A 13860-nucleotide genomic window follows, 5' to 3' on the forward strand; every position below is an offset into this window, starting at 1 on the left:
AAGAAAGCCCTGCAAGCTGCTTACTGTGAAGGGAGGAACTGGAAAACAGAATCGCCAAAGATTTTAATGGCTTACCGATCTATTCTGCACACCTCCTAGATTTTTTCATGTGATATTCCCACTGCATTTCCTGGACCATATATTCAAACCAGGTATATGATATTTCTGCTGGAGAAGATCACCTGAAGTTCCAGGACAAGATTAAAGCATGTGCCAGTTTCAAAAGAACATATCTTCAAAGTAGAGAATTTGGTTTACATTGCTAACAGTATTACAGGTGCAAAACTTCAGCCAACATAAAGAAGAGTACATTATGACATTCTTGGGAATATATTAGATCATTCCTTTGAACTTATTAGCTCTTGAATTGGGAGTGTTGTGTGGTTCTGTCTTAGCTAAAAACAATGATTCTGAGGCTTCTTATGACTGTGATTCAGTTACCTTAGGATGCTGCAGAATTCAGTGTGAAAAGCAGCCATGAAGTAGCAGGAGGAGCTGCTGCTCTTCTTGAAGAATTTGCTTAAGGGAAGACTACCAGAAGTGGGCAAGCTAAATCCTCTAGATTTAAAGTCATGGTTATGCAGGTTTTGTGTATCTAATAGATTTAAGCAAACATGTATCTTAGGAAGTGTTTGCATCTGTGGCAGGCTTTGCATGGTTGGTACAGCTGGGTACCTTTACTGATGTTTGCTTTATTCTAACAAAGGAATGAAAGTAAGACTTTAAAAAAGCTGCTGGAGAACTGAACTGAAAGCAGAAGTAGTTGTACTGGTGCCCAAGAGCAACAGTGCGTACTCCCCCCCACCCCCCGCCAAACCTTACCCCTCTGCTTTTTATTTCTTCTTACTGGCTGCTGGGATTCCTGTGAGACACACTTCTGTTGTGAGCTGTTCAGTATATCTGGGCTCAAACTGCACTTATGCCTCTTTCTCCATCTTTGCACAGATTACTTCTTCTTTGGCATGGTTCCCATGGCAGTTTATCAAATGACAACCTATGCCCACAATCCAGAAAAATTGTCTTCCTGTGCTGAAGGGGATGCAGAAAGTAAAGGGAACCATGACACAGATAAGATCAGAAAGAGCAGAATGTAAGAACTGTTTCAAAAATAAGGAGCAGGGTTTGCTTTACACTAGGAAGGGATTGAATGAAGCAGTTGTTCGAAAAGGAGAGTGAAACAGTGAGTGAAAGTCGCTGAATTGGGAGATTTAAAGGTATTGTCCCATGTCTGTGAGGGGACGGCTACTGCTGAGGACAAAAAGGTCCTCTTGCTTGTTATCTGACTGTGAGAAAGACAGGGAACACCAGCAGGTCGTTTTATATGTATAAAAAGACATGTTATTGTTGGTGTACACTAACAATAGAGTGAGCTTGGCCTATACTTCCTTTTAGGACATCTGATGTCGAAACATCTGCCTCCAGACTGATCTTTACTAATTCTAGCCTTCTTGACAGGGGTTTACTTTATATTTCTGACTCCCCTTTGTCTCTCTGATAGAACCCTAAGTAACTGACCCTTGTCATTTGGTCATCAGGAGAAAATGTATATTCCTCATTACCCTACTGCAGCATAAAGTCCATGCAGAATGGTTTGGTACTAGCCGGGGAGACCTGCGGAGTATCAAACAAGCAGTGTATAGAGAGCTGCTAGAGGTGGCCTATTTCAGACCGCAGGTCGTCAAGAGAGCGAGGAGGGAGAACCTCTCGCGATACCTGAGGGAACAGACTTACCCCATAGAATATTTTCAAGACAGGAGGGTTCCGTTCCGGCTGTGGGACATCAGGTGGAGGTTGTATCATCAGGTGTATGACCTGCAAGGGACCAGACCCTGGCTTCCCGAGAGGGCGCAGGCCTGCCCCAGACTGCAGTGTAAGAGCGGGGCTGTCGCGAGCGGGACGGTGCAAAAGGAGACGGTGAGGCACTTTGTCAGCGATTGCCCCATGGCACGCGCCACGTGGAAGGCGGTGTCTGAAGCACTGGACTGGCCAGACCTGGGCTCCCAGGACTGGGAATCGGTCGTGTCTGGCAGAGAACCCACTCCTCCATTGAAGGGACCCAGGAGGAGGGTGCCCAGGAAGCGGCGGTGGAGAGAGACCACGGCTCCCAAGTCGTACTGGACTGTGCCGTGGTCCACAATTAGGCTGATAAATCTGTACGTTCTGTTGGCGCTGTCCCTCCAACGCCACAGAGAGATAAAGACACAAAAGGTGGCTGACGTGGCCGGCTCAGTCAAATTTGTCCAAGAGAAGATTTTTTGGTTGAGCCGCGAGGAAAAAGGGAGGATGCCGCCCAGTAGGTGGAGGAAATTATGGCCGTGGTTGAGTGGGGCGCATGCCCCGATAACGTAATGTCCGTAAATCACTCATACATGTTGCTCAGACACATGGCATGAAGCTATCAGGAAAAGCCAATACAAAGTTCTTTTTGTACATTTGATGCGTAAAGTCTGGGAATCTTGTAAATCTGTGTACATTTGGCATTTTGAACGGATGTAAATAACGGATGGGGTACTTTCTATTTTTGTAATGTTGCAATTTTTGGGCCCTTTTGTACCTTTGTAGTATGTTTTTATTTAAATAAAAAATTTCAACCTAAAATTTCAACCTACTGTTCTCTGATAAGACCCGATAAACAAGAGCAAACAGAATATTCAAAAGGTTACTAGCAAGTAGATTCTTAAGACATTTCTGGTTAGTAGTATCATGGGAATACTATGCAAAGAAGGCCAACTATTGCAAAATGGGGAGGAATGTGTAGATGGGATGTTGCTGTGCATTAAAATGGATGCATAATTTAAAATGTTGCACAGCCCAGAGCAATAACAAAGTATGTCAACATTGGTTTGACCTTTGCGATGCGATCAGCTCAATTTTGGAGAAATAGAATTTTTGCTGGTTTTTGCTTATAAACCTTGACCTCTTTTATTTTCTAACAGATGAACTTATTTCAGATTAGCTTTGCTGATACTTTATTTTCTGTCTTGAATTGCTTTTGGTTTGTCATTTAAGTCTTAATAGCTTTTCAAAGGGAGGATAAAAGCATTCCCTGACTTGTGAAATTGAGTTTTTTTGACACTTGCTTATTTTGTTTTAAATAAATTCTTGAAAGCAGACATTCTGGGATAAGTGGGAAAGTGCCACTTGAGCCAGCAAAGCTTCAGTACGCAAAGGTGACTTGTGGGTTCTACAAGACGAGTACCTCAGATGTTTTTCCTCCTTTCACGTGTTCCGTCCTATTGCCATGAGTTATTATCAGCCCAAGCAAAGGGTAAACCTCGTACAGACTTAATTAGGGCCAAGGGCATACCATCTGTGCTTTCATGGAAGTTGTTTGTGTGATTCTGAGGACTGTATGTTTTAACATTCCTTGCAGTCTTTAAAATACATGTTTTATTTTTAAGCTTTGGAACCAGTTTTCTTTACATAAATGTTAAGAAAAGGCTCTTGTGACATGTACACACACTTGCTGTCAGCATAATGATGTCTCTCTAAGCTGTGAGAGGAGAGGAAAGGAGATCTTCAGTGGACTTGTGCAGGTATGAATAAATAAACAAGAGCTGAGTATAATTTTGCATTCAAATTAGAATTGTCTGCAAGCATGCTCTTGCTGATGTGCTTGTCGCTGCAAAACTGTAGTCGAAGAGCAGTCCCCCGCACCCTAACGAGCATAAGGCAGGTTACCGTTGCACTTACTGCTCCTTTTGAAGCCCATTCCACACACTTCATATTCAGACAGTTCCTTAAATCAGAGGAGTGTTGGGTGAGTTGTATAATATGTGAGCATGGAAACCCAGGCTTTAGCTATGCTGAATTGCAGAAACCTACAGGGGCTAAAATCTACATTTTCCAAACATGCATATTCTGCTTCTCATAAAAGTAAATTCTTCAGTTGTCTGAAAGTGCTGTGTGTTTATTCATCCTTAATTGGAATAGTGAGGTGGAATTCAAAGGACTGCATCTAATCTTCTACCTGCTGAATCACATACTTTTTCAAAATATTCCTGGGAAGTCCAGAACTATAACATAGAAGAAAATACTGTTATATGAAGGATGTCTGCAGTGATATAGGAGATTCATGTGTGTGTTTGAATGAATGTAAGAGGCATTCATTACAAGTGGTTCTTTTCAAGAGGTTATGCTTAAGGCCAAACTAGGTATGTGAGGGTTTGCTAAGCATGCACTATCTTAGTTTTGTCACTACAGTGGTACCTTGGCTCACAAACTCAATCCATTCCACGACTCTGGTCGCAACCCAAATTGGTCGTGAGCCAAGTCAAATTTCCCCATAAGATTCAATGTAAATAAGGTTAATCCATTCTGTATTTTTTTTTAAATCCCAGGGAAGGCAGGCATGATCATGGGCGCGCTGGGGAGGGAGATGGGTGCAATCGCGGGCACGCTGTGGGGGAGTCGGGCACGCAGGGAAGATGGGCACGGTCACGGCCATCTCCCCCCACCCAGCACGGCCGCAGCCATCTCCCCCTCCCCCCGAGCACAACCGTGATCTCACCTGTCTTCCCTGCATGAGGGTGACCGCGATCATGGCCATCTCCCCACTTGGGGAGGGGGGAGACGGCCGTGATCATGGTCGCCACCCAATGTGGAGTTCGCAACCTGAGTCAAAATTTTTATGAAATTTCTGTTCACAACCTGATTTGGTTGTGAACTGAGGCGTTCATGAGCTGAGGTACCACTGTAATGGAACACAGGAGGGATGGGAGCCAAACCTGCCCTCCTTCCTCCGTGTGCTTTGCTTTTTGAGGAATTCTGGTTCCCAGAGTTTGCTCACTTAAAACATTAGAGCTGGGCCATTTTGCCTTAAGGGGAGGGATGAAAGCAGTGGAGAATTAAGTGAGGCCAGAGAAATTTTCCAGCTAGCCTCCACATCCAAGTTAGTAATAGAAATAACTTCCATACAGCATGGGGTCTGGCGAAGATATGTATGATCAGGATATGAGCAAAGGTCAAAGCTCAGCTAAACAGTGTGATGCAATGCACAGTCCAGATGAAGAGTCATATAGGAGTCCAAGGATAAGCATAGACGATCAGTCACAAAGCAAGGCAGTTCCTAATATCAACCAAGGGTTTATTTGAGAGTTGCTGCCCTCCCCAAACAAGCCATGCTGCCTAGGTTCAGATGCCAAGGCATGTAATGCCAGTATGAGTAATTAGGGAGATCTTGCTGGCATGTGTGGTGCATGAGACCCGCCACAGTGGCTTGCTTCAGTCCCTTTAATTGTGTAAATTGAGTCTGTATGTGATTTGATCAATTAATTTAAACCTATCTGCCCCAGTTGAGATAGCAAAGTAGTCTGTGGACTAGTATGAACCTCTCTTTATCTGTGGCTTATGCCCCCACAAACTCTGGCAGAAGCTTCCAAGTGAGGGCCAGTTCTGAGAAGAATGAGATGCTTTCAGAATTGGACCCGCCCCATATATGATTGTATATGACCAGGGGAACTTGGAGGGGATTCCCAAGATGGGCACCCACCTGAAGCCTCACTCACAGTAAGGGAGTGGTGACTGTGTGCCCTATGAGGACTGGCTGTTTCTTTGGAAGTGGACATGAGGGAAAATATGCTTGTTTTGTTAAATAAGTATAGAAGTAAAGGGGAGTCACTACAGTAAGTCCTCAGACACGCTTTCTGGAGCATGGGCTGGGCCGATGCCTTGCTCCAAGAACCCCTCAGAGTGAGGCATTCATCCACTGGCACAGGCATTTGCCCAGGAGCAAACCAGCTGAAGCAACTCTCTGGACCTGCTGCCTGCTCATGCCTTCTTCAGAGAGGTCCTCAGGGTAAGTCAAAGGTGTGTGGTGGCAGCTGGTCCAGAGTACCGTGCCAGTTGTTTGTGTGCTGCTGCAAAGCCAGGCCAGCAGCTTTTTCCAGAACAGTAGCAGGCCATGTGTCCCACTCTGAGAACTCCTTTGGAGTGTGCCGTTCTCCCAGCAGTGAGTGGGGACAAGAAATTTGCCATCCCTCTGGATCTTGTACCTGAAGGGTGATTGCCCCTGACTCATGGTAGGGCTGGTCTTAACCAGCCACTGCTGTTCAGTTCTAGCACTCACCACTTTTAGAGTATTTATCTCAAATGAAATTATGCTAACAATGTTTTGCCCCCTCCTCATTTGTCTTAAAACAACAATCCAGCAACACGGCAAGGACTACCAAGGGAAACAGTGGATATTCATAAGCACCCTCAGTGCCTTTAATCATTTTTCAAATCCTTGTTTCCTGATATGATGCCATCAATTATATCCTGGGTGAAGTCTCAAAGGTTAATTTATTGTATTATAATAACAGCATGATTTGTAGTAGTTCTCTAATATATTCCTTTTGCACTTTGATGTAATCTTTCAGAGATTTAATTGTTGATTAACTTAGTCTGAAATAAAAGAAATTTCTTATGTCAGCTAGTATTTTAGTAACACACAGTGCTGTAAAACCAAGTTTGGGTTAAAAGGAAGAAGACTCGCACCAATTTGCACATAGTTGTATCACTGAAAAAGGGTTAATCTTCTGAAAACAGCAGAAATGCACATTATTGGTCTTGTAAAACATTCTAGTAATTTAATCAACAGAATTGCTGGATGCTCTGTGATGCCAAAGACATAACATAGATGCAGTCACTGATTATGGGAGTTCCATGAACAGTCCCTAAGAAAACTTGTATTTCACAACTGCTAGTAATGTTTATTTTGAAAACCATTGTTCAGAGAAACAGTTGCCCAAATGGAAACCTACTCATTCAGCAGAATGGATAGTGAATTTCCATTTTTTTTCACCAGGCTTTTGCTTCAATTGGTCACAATTTAAAATTTAATACCAATATCCTTGCTCTTAAAAAAGAAACCATGAAAAGGGCTTAAAAACTCAGGAAAGGCCCTGGACAAAAGAAGTATCATGAGAGACCCCCCCTCCCCTCCCAAACTTCCTTGAGTTGAAGGGTCATGAACACACAATACATGCCTTGTGCTGCATGGCATTTTCAGCAAATGTTTACTTGGAAGAGAAGGGTAAAGGCTGGGAATGGGGGCAGAAAAAACGATTTCTTGAATGTTTAAGAGTTACATAATTCTCTGGGTATGTCTGGGTTGGTGGTGTGTAGATTGTTAAACTGGGAACTTGGGAGATCCTGGTTCAAATTCTTACTCAGCCAGGAAGCTCACTGGGCAACTCTGGATCAGACACTCACTCTCAGTCTAGCCTACCTCTCAGGGTTTTTATTGAGTGGATAAAACGGAGCTGTGTAAGTTGCCCTGGGTTCCACACAAGAGGAAGAAAGATGGCATATACATGTAGTATAATTGTGTATGGAATAAAGACTCATTACCACTTACACAGTATTCCCAAGTATATCCTGAAGGAGCGCTTACATCCTTATATGCCCAGCCGCCCCCTGAGATCGGCGGGAGAGGCCCTTCTCCGGGAGCCCTCCATGGAAGAAGTTAGGAGGGTGGTTACTCGGAGGAGGGCTTTCTCTGCGGTGGCGCCTAAGTTATGGAATGCGCTCCCCAGAGAGGTCCGCCTGGCGCCGTCGTTATTTGTTTTTCGGCGCCAGGCGAAGACCTTTTTATTTAAGCAGTATTTTAAATGTTAATATTATTGAATTTTATTTGGCCAGGGCGGCTTGTTTTATAGTGTATGTTTTATATTATATATTTGTATTTTATTGTATGTATTTTAAAATGTTATTTTATTTTTTTGTTGTAAGCCGCCCCGAGGCTTCGGCGAATGGGGCGGCATAAAAATGTTTTAATAATAATAATAATAATAATAATAATAATAATAATAATAATAATAATATCCTCCTAAGATATATTCCAACTAAGTGCAATGGTAATTCTTAGGACTCTGATCATATGAAATGGACTAATTGTGGGTTGGTTCCATATACAGAAATCAAATTGGATATTTTAAGATACAGGCAGGTGACCAAATGCTACCAATTTCAGCCAATGTAACTTATGATGCAATTAATGCTTTCCTTTTTGAAGAGGTCAGAATGTGAGTATGCCTCACCAAAGTCATTCCGATTGAACAATGTGGAATTACATATACTATAATTTCATACTTTGATATAAAACCCATTATATAAACTAAACATGATTCATCTAGCACTCTCCTGCTGAAATACCTTATAACACTTTGGCTAATGGGTGATATAGAAATTAAAAAAATGAAAAGAACATGATTACCCCCAAGTATATTTTGGGGAGCTGCTACCCCTTAAATGTTCAACAGCTTTGCATAAGCCTGGCAATTTTGGAGATACCATGACTTTTGTAAAATATCCAAATATACCTCTTGTACCTTCCTACAAAAGTGTTTTGACACCTGTTCTTAGACTATCTGCAGAAGAGAAATTTGGCTAACAGTCCATATGGTTGAATGAGAAGAGTAATGTGGCTTGTAACTGATAACAGAAAAAATATAAAGGCAGTGATAACTGTGTGTCCTATGAGGACTGGCTGTTTCTTCTGGAAGAGAAGGAAAATATGCTTATTTTGTTAATTAAATGTAGAAGCAGAAACATGCCAATACAACAAAATCTGTTTAATCAGTCTATCGTTTTCATCAAACAAAGGAAAATCTGTTGCATAACAACCCAGCACTACCATATATTTCTTCGTATGCAGATGAATCATTGGTGAAGACTGAAAAATAATCAGCCTTATTTTTCATTTCACCGATAAGCCAAACACTCGAATGAAGGAGTACGGTGCTTCTCACAGCAACTGTTGTCTCCCTGCATACCCTTTAATCACTACAGACCAGCCACTATGGTGATGAAAATTACACAGAGGGAATTATGTGCTTGTATTTCATTTCTAAAGTTAAGTACAGGAAATGACTTTTATAAAAAGACATGAGCACACAGGACATGCTGTGTGCTTGGTTTGCCAATTTTGCAGTTTTGATAGCACTATTGACCCTGCCATTATACCTAACAAGTGGTTTTATCCAACCGTGTCTTGAGCATCCATTAGTGAAAAAGCATCTACTAGCAGAACAGACCTCCCTCCACGGCCCCTGCAGCCCCATATCTTTTCGGGATGTTTGGGGAACCTCCTGTAGCGAATTTAAGGGGAGCAGCATGGGGGAAGAGGAAAAGAGAAAACCCCATTTCTTTGGTGCGCTCCTGAATACAGGTCTAAGATACACACCCGATATAACAAACTGTGTGGTTCGGAAGAGTAGCTGTGAATCAATAGGAACTACCTTGCTGCCAAAGTCCCTGATGGAATACCTTAAAGATCAAGCCGTTTCCCTGATCGCCGCTCTCCTGCTGGAATAACCAAAAGGTGCTTGTTGCTGGGCTGACTTTGAAGCTAATTACTCAGGCAGGAAATGTGGCTGTGAACTGTTACATGCCAGGGCAGTGTATCAGCTTTACTGCTGCTAGATGGAAAGTGGTTTGGAGAAACAAAGGCTTCATATTAATCAGAGAGCCCTTTTTCTCCTACACTATATTGATTGGATAGGAAAAATAATGCCATTTCCTTTGTATTATAAAACTTGGAGGAAATATTTTCTTCCTCTTGAAGGAATACAGAATGTATTACAGATTATGTTAGTCCATCTGCAGCTGGAAGGTTGGAATATATCAATTTAATGTGTTTCCTAATTATGTCAAAGGCCTTTAGAGCTTTAGCTTATCATCTATGCATAAAGAAGCTTAGGTCAATAGAGCAATAACTGAAGTAATTAATGATTAATATTATAATCTTAAAAAGAACGAGTGGTGCCACTCCACAATGAAATAGATTAAATTTGGCTGAGAATTTCCTGGCCTGATTTGTCGCACCATTTGCAAAGTTTCCAATATAGGAATGGGTTAAAATGTGAAGTTTGAACTTGTTGAGATTTCTGAATTCTTACTCAATGTCATTTCATTGCATTCACATTCCTGACATAAGTGTCCCAACTGGAAAAAAAGTAGTCAGTTTTTCAACCAAAAATATTCATTTTGCCTCACAGGTTAAACATGAAAATGTGGATTCCTGGAAGATTTGTGTGCTTGTACATGTGTACAAAGGAACATTTCTATAAGTGTGTACTTGAACAAGAATGCAGATTTGAGAAATTAAGAAAATTTCCAAGAATTAGATTCTGTTTACATTTGAAGTTGTGTATGGGGCATGTTTGCATATTCTGCAAACAGGAACAAAATTCTCGTATGTTCCTAAAATATCCCCACCTTAAACTCCTTGGGAAAAAGGTGGAAGAGAAATGTGACAAAATAATGCAATCATGAAATAGTAAAATGGGAGAAATGAAAGGCATTCAGGAAGTATTAATGGACATAATTTGAATGACTGGGTTCCATGACTATAAGGAATAATTCTCAAAGTGATTTGTACTGCAGGATAACAGTCCAAGAATATGAAGAATTCAATTTGATGTATAAGAGTAAGGGCCAGAATCCTGATAAGAGGGTAATATTTAATGGTTGGTTGCCAAAAGAAACTGAATGGTGTCATATCATGAATTGAACTGATTTTGCAAATAGACATTTGCTACTGAACTATTTATTATTTCTCTAAAATTTAAAAAGGTCAAAGGAAAAATATAAGCCTTCTCATGTTGCTTTCCTTTGATTAAACAATTAACGCTATCTTCTCCCCCTGAGCACTCCATACTATATGCCATCCTCTGACCTCTTTTTCTAGTGGTATGACAGATCATAAGAACATAGGAATCCCCATTTTGAATCAGAGCAGAGCTCCATCTCATTGAACGTTCTGTTTACACAGTGGCTAAGCAGCAGCTTCAAGGAAACCTACAGGATAGAGCATCGTCCTCTTATGTTTCCTAGCATATAGGCATACTGCCTTGGATACTGGAGATAGCGTATTGCCATCAGGACTAGTCATCGTTGATATCCTTCTTCATGACTTTGTCCATTCGGACCACGCTCACACCATAGATTTGGATAAGGGTAGTATGATAGTTTCAGTTCCTTTATTAATTATGCCAAAAATGGAACTTTATATTTTCACAGTCACTGTAGACTGGGCCAACATTTTCTTTGAGCTATCCACCATAACCCCAATATCTTTTTCTTGGTCATCTACCACAAGCTTAGATCTCATTAGTCTATACTTGAAGGAGGGTTTTGCCATGCATGCATTGCTTTATGCATGCTTATACTGCATAGTGACAGATTTTATTTTCCTGGGCTCCAAGATCACCGCAGACGGGGACTGCAGCCAAGAAATTAAAAGATGCTTGCTCCTTGGGCGGAAAGCTATGGCAAATCTAGACAGCATACTAAAAAGCTGAGACATCACCCTGTAGACAAAAGTGCGTATAGTCAAGGCTATGGTTTTCCCAGTTGCAATGTATGGCTGTGAAAGCTGGACCATAAGGAAGGCTGAGCGCCAGAGGATTGAGGCCTTTGAATTGTGGTGCTGGAGGAGACTTCTGTGAGTCCCCTGGACTGCAAGGCGATCAAACCGGTCAGTCCTAGAGGAGATCAACCCTGACTGCTCTTTAGAAGGCCAGATACTGAAGATGAAACTCAACTACTTTGGCCACCTAATGAGAAGGAAGGACTCACTGGAGAAGACCCTACTGCTGGGAACAGTTGATGGCAAAAGAAGAAGGGGACGGCAGAGAATGAGGTGGCTAGATGGAGTCACTGAAGCAGTCGGCGTGAGCCTAAGTGGACTCCAGGGGGCAGTGGAGGACAGGAAGGCCTGGAGAAGTGTTGTCCATGGGGTTGCAATGGGTCGGACACGACTTTGCGACTAACAGCAACAACAATACAGCACTTGGCCCATTGATGACATGTTGATGGCTGTCTCATTGTGGCGTGATTTTCTTTGGAGAGACTTGTAATCTCTTTAACCTGGTGTCATCAGCATATTTGGTCACGTCACTCTTAATTTCTGATCAATATGGATACATTGAAAAGCATTGGTCCTATAATATAGATCCTTTCAGGACTTCCCTCCCTACCATTTCCATGTTTGTGTTGTCATTAATATTTTTATCCGTTCCTCAGATTTCTTTGGTTCTTGTTCAGGACAGGTATCTTTCCTACATCATCTTCAGTAAGGACAGATTAAAAGAATACATCTTTTAAAAAAAAAAAATCTCCGTATGCTCCTTTAGTCATCCTTTAACTTCACTGTCATTCACTTGTCTAACTTCTGTGGCTCATTTTGTGTTTGATATATCTAAACTAATATTTATTTTGATGTTGCTTTTTAACAATAGTCCTTAAAAAATAGCATCCCTGTTTGCATTTCATTTCTGGAAGCTTATGCTTCCTTTTTTTTCTTTTCTTTTTTTTGGGTGGAGGAAAAGAGGAGATTAGAGCCACCAGGATGGAAGTTATCCTGGCAATACTCCAGCCTTTAGCCACCCCCAAGCTTGTTTTTCCAGCCTTGGAGAAGCAAACACCATAGTTCTTTCCGCAGTTTGTGGGAGTGGGAGGAGAGTGATCATCATGAGGTCTGAGGTCTGTTTCTGGCCTTCCACCTGGAAATCAAAAGTATCTTTTGGCTCTCAGGTGTTTTTAAGGAGCATGGGCGCACTCCCTCTCTTTTAGTTGAGTGTAATGCATCCAGGGCATTTTAGAAACAGAAACATGGCGAGTCAGAAGGGGTCTCCTGGGCCATCTAGTCTGACCTCCGGCACCAGCCGGCTCTGCTCACGACATGCCCACCATGTGGACGTCCAGCCAGTCCTTGAACACCCGCACTGATGGGGCCTCAATGACCTCTCGTGGAAGCCCATTCCACACCCTCGGGGTCCTAACTGTTGGGAAGTGCTTCCTGGTATCTAAATGGAGCCTTGGTTCCCTGAGCTTTGCTCCGTTGGAGCGCATCCTGCCTTCCTCTGCAGGGGAGAACAGGTCTCTACCCATCTCCATGTGACATCCCCTGACATACCTGTATGTCGCCAACATATCCCCTCTGAGTCTCCTCTTCTCCAGGCTGAAGAGACCCAGTTCCCTCAGTCTCACCTCATACCCCATTCCCTGCAAACCAGCCACCAACCTTGTGGCCCTATGCTGCACTGACTCTAACCTGGCTATATCCTTTCTGTAATGAGGGGCCCAAAACTGAGCACGATACTCCAGTTGCGGGCGCACCAGAGTCATGTAGAGTGGTAGGAATACCTCTCTTGATCTAGAAGCCACGCTTCTGGCTATGCAACCAAGGGTGGCGTTTGCGCTCTTGACCACCGCATCACACTGCTGACTCATGTTTAGCCTGCAGTCAACCAGTACCCTGAAGTCCCTTTCACAAGTGCTGCTCTCCAGCCACTTGTCCCCTAACCTGTACTTATGACACCTATTCCTATGCCCCAAGTGCAAGACCTTGCACTTATCCACGTTGAACGCCATCCTGCTGTCTCCTGCCCACTTTCATAGTCTGTCCAGATCCTTTTGGATCTGGAGTACCTGCTCCTCAGTTGTGGCCACTGCTCCAGTTTTAGTGTCATCTGCGAATTTGATCAGTAGACTGTTCACCCCTTCTTCCATGTCATTGATGAAAAGGTTGAACAGGATTGGCCCCAGGACAGAGCCCTGGGGGACCCCGCTTGTCACTGGCCGCCATCCCGATGATTCCCCACTAATGGTTACCTTCTGCTTTCGGTCAATCAACCATGCCCTAATCCACCGGACAGTGCTTTGGTGTATCCCAAAACTCCTCAGTTTCTCCACCAGGATATCATGGGGCACTTTGTCAAAGGCCTTGCTGAAATCCAGGTATACCACATCCACTGCATCCCCTCCATCTAGCCATCTCGAAACCTTGCCATAGAATTCCACAAGGTTTGTCTGGCAGGACCTGTTTTTGCGGAAGCCGTGTTGTGTGGCTGTCAGCCTCCTTTCCCTATCTAG

This window comes from Varanus komodoensis, unplaced genomic scaffold, assembly GCF_004798865.1.
Source record: "Varanus komodoensis strain SLA01 unplaced genomic scaffold, ASM479886v1 scaffold6_4, whole genome shotgun sequence".
In the NCBI taxonomy this organism is placed as follows: Eukaryota; Metazoa; Chordata; class Lepidosauria; order Squamata; family Varanidae; genus Varanus; species Varanus komodoensis.